The sequence below is a fragment of the Salvia splendens genome, chromosome 16, assembly GCF_004379255.2.
Source record: "Salvia splendens isolate huo1 chromosome 16, SspV2, whole genome shotgun sequence".
In the NCBI taxonomy this organism is placed as follows: Eukaryota; Viridiplantae; Streptophyta; class Magnoliopsida; order Lamiales; family Lamiaceae; genus Salvia; species Salvia splendens.
Window position 1 is genome coordinate 30,480,363 of NC_056047.1, and position 4,177 is coordinate 30,484,539.

A 4,177-nucleotide genomic window follows, 5' to 3' on the forward strand; every position below is an offset into this window, starting at 1 on the left:
CTCCATCCACCACTCAAGTCACTCATTCCATGACTACTAGATCAAAGTCTGGTATCTTCAAGCCTAAGATCTACACTCTTTCTGTGTCAACTCCTTCTTTACCTAAATCTGCTCTAGAAGCTCTTCTAATTCCTAACTAGAAAGCTGCTATGTTGAGAGAGTTTAATGCACTTCTTCACAATAAAACATGGATATTAACAACACTTCCTCCAGGCAAGAATCTTATTGGTTGCACTTGGATTTTTAAGCTTAAATTACATCTATCTGGTGCTATTGCAAGATATAAGGCTAGATTGGTTGCTCAGGGTTCTCTCAACAACCTGGCTTTGATTTTAATGAAACTTTCAGTCCTGTTGCGAAACCTACTACTATCCGAATAATTCTCAGCCTGGCAGTCTCACTTGGTTGGTTAGTCACTCATCTTGATGTGAATAATGCTTTCTTGAATGGTGAACTCAAGGAAGATATATATATGAAGCAGCCTATGGGTTTTGAACAAGGTGGACCTCATTTGGTATGTAAACTCAATAAGGCAATGGTTTGAAACAAGCTTCCAGAGCTTGGTTCTTCACAGTGCATTCTGTTCTCATCCGTTTGGGTTTCATCCAATCAAAGGCTGATGCTTCTGTTGGGGTTTTGGAGCCCCTTGCACAGCGGAAGACTTGTACAAACAAATAAATCAGACGTAGGATCTATTTAACCGATTATGGAATTAATCTATTCACATGTTAACACAGAATTGCATGATAGAACGCAAATAATTCATGCTCATAGAATATAAATCCTAAACATGAATTCTACGGTTTAGAGTTACCGATTTGATTCTCCAAAGAATCGTCGATTGCTCGCGCCTTCTCCACGATGATCTTCAATACTAGATCACGGATCTTTTGACTGGTGTCCCGAACTGTATTCCGACATCAGGGTGGGCTGATCTTATCGAAACACTAGGACTAGAATAAAGAAGACAGAACATTCTCACGGATGAGGAGCTGAAAATCTCACGGAGGAGAAATTCCTGAAATTTTCGTCCCCCCTCTCCAATTAGAGAGGGATGAACTTTTCTCATATTTTGAATAATGATTCTGTCTCTTTTATTCTCCTATTTATATTAAGTTCATATTGGGCCATGACTCTATGGAAGGTTTTGGATATGGGCTCCCCCAATTAGCTTTTTACTAATTAAATTGAACCCACATTTTAATACAAGCTTATATTGAAATATTACGAGCAGCCACTACAGACGTAATATTGACCTCCCCATCCAAATCCGAAATTACAAGTAATCCGGGTTTCATTTTTGTTTATTATTATTTATTTCTGGCGCTTAAGATAGAAATGTCCATTAATTAATTAAAGTCTGCTATGGACTTAATTAATTAACATCTTATTAATTTCAAGAGTGGACTTAGCAAGAAACACTTATTTATTATTCATGGAATAATTAAATTCCAACTGGCCAGTTTCCAAATAATAAAACCTTGTTCAAGCTCCTCTTGAGGACATTATCAAACGAGACTCACCTCGCGCACGATTCAACATAATAGCAATCCTAGCACCGCTAGATAATGATCACCACTACCCAATATACCTGGATCGTTGGGTGACGAAAAACCCACACCTTTGGTAAGTCAAAGTAGTAGATACTCAATATCGTATGCTCAATGCTAAAGTACATTGATTAAGAAATAGATATTTATCAAGACCTCGTCTTTCAGTAGATAGCATAAAGACACGTCTTGCTGTTAGATCCATTCAGTGCTATACCACACCAACGTCATCTTATTTCAATAAGGCCTAAAAATAATCGGGCTGACATTGTAACCTTTCACAATAGGTAGCCAAAGCCTATCTAGGTTGTGAAATTCTTCTTTTTCTTTTGCAAAGCTTTGCTTAGAACCGATTGTAGTACCTTAAAAGTGAGCGCAGCCCACGACCAGTCTACTAAGCAAAAGACATAGGCTTTGTTTACTTCTTATGCATTTAAATGTTTATAAAACATCTTATAAACGCACAAGTAAACACAATGTAATAATATACTGATTCTATTCGTGCAAACTGCTCGAATAATACTGAATCGGGTTAAAAGTGGATTGTAGAGTTTTTCCGTATACAAGCAAGATTCCTATTCGGGCGAATTTGCTCGAAACATGCTTTTCAGTATACTAAACCTAACAACTTCAATGTTCATCAGACAGAAGAGTGGAGACATTATCTATCTTCTCATCTATGTTGATGATATGCTCATTACTGGCACTTCTCAAGCTTCCATACAGAAAGTCATCTCTCAATTGAATTCATGCTTTTCTTTAAAAGATCTTGGGGAGGTGAGTTTGTTTCTAGGAGTTGAAGTAGTGAAGACCATCAATGGAGGCCTTCACCTCTTTCAATCTCACTACATCAAAGATCTCTTAAAGAAAGCTAACATGACAAGTGCAAAAGGGTGTCCAACTCCAATGATCTCAAGTTCAGATTTGAGCAAGCATTCTGGGGAACCTATATCTGATTCAAAATTTTACAGGAGCATAGTTGGAGCCTTGCAATATGCTGCAATCACTAGGCCGGACATCAACTTGCAATATGCTGCAATCTCGTGTGATTTCTTTCCAACACACCCAGTCAAGTCAAGTAACGGGATTCCCGATACTCAACTTTCCTAGTGTTGGAAGAGATGATCAGACGCCTAGGCTGGATCAAGCTGCTGCTAACCAAGTTGATCAACCCACTGCATGCCGACGCTCACATTGCATGCCGAGGCTGGATCAAACCGTTGCTAACCAAGTTGATCAAGCCGCTACATGCCGAGTTGATCAAGCTACTGGCCAAGTTGATGAAGCCGTTGCATACCGAGTTGATCAAGCTGTTGATCAAGTCGCGGCATGCCGAGTTGATCAAGCTGTTGCATACAATGCTGAGGTTACTAACCATGGTGATCAGTGTATGGAAACAAAGCGAGAAGCATGTGATAAACAAGTCATCAACACCACACAAGCCAAGGTGATGGATAAGACAAAATAAAGGACAAAAGCCGTTGCACCAAAAGAACCAATCCGAGAGCTCACACGAGCTACAACTGTGATTGAGCTAAGCGCGCCAGCTAAGGTGGAGGACCACCGTTGTACTTGGAGAGACGTGTTGCTCAATGGAATAAAGAAGAGGGAAAGATTGCAGAGTTTGTTTTGATTAAGAAAGTAAATCATGTTTAACTTAGCATAAAAGTAGATTAATGTAATGTTCTAGATTATTCGAATGTAGAATATATGTATTGTATCTTGTTACATTCGATGCAATATAAAGAAATGTCAGCCAGCTGGTCTTCGGACTTGACATATGGCATCTCAACTATCTTTGCTTCGATGTTCTCCTTTATGAAGTGCCTATCTATGATACACTTTTTATTAGCACTTTAAATACTTGCAAGTATACATAGTAGGAATAGTTAAGCTAAAGGTTAGTACCGGATATCGATCGCGGGGAAAACAAACTGTCTATCTTCTAATAAAACTCAATTACTATATGGAAGAACTGAAAGTTTTGGAGATTTTTGAAAACAAAGAACAATTAAAAGAAAAGAAACAACTAATTGCAAATAAACACGGAGATAAAAGAATAGAGATTAGAGAATTCTGGGGATGTGCGTTCATAGTTATGGTTATACAAATTCCAACTACAACACCCTAGTACAATTCTTACTTTGATAGAACGAGTCACCTAGGTTATGCTCATGCGATGCAAACGTTGATTACAAACATTAGGGTTGTCAATCCTAAATACGTAACTCCTAAAAGATCCTAAGACCTTTGAAAAGTCCTCACTCTTAATTAACAATGTCACTTTAAAGGAAGCTAATTATAATGTCTATTAAGTGGATCTAACTCGCCAACCTCCTCTCACGATTATGTAGCAAGTTATATTAATTCATCACATAATGTGTCACTCAAACGTGAAGCATAATCCATTAACTTAAGGAAGAAACAAAGTAAGAACAAAATATATGTTAAATAGAAAAAGGAATTGCATAACCAAAGTCGCTACTAACACATCCCTAAAATCCTATGAGTTTAGATACACATGATAGAATAAACTAAAACATAGATTGAAGGGAAGACAATGAAAACATAAAGACTAAAGTAAATAAAACCCAAAGGTAGAATCCTTGTAGCTTTGATGATATTGT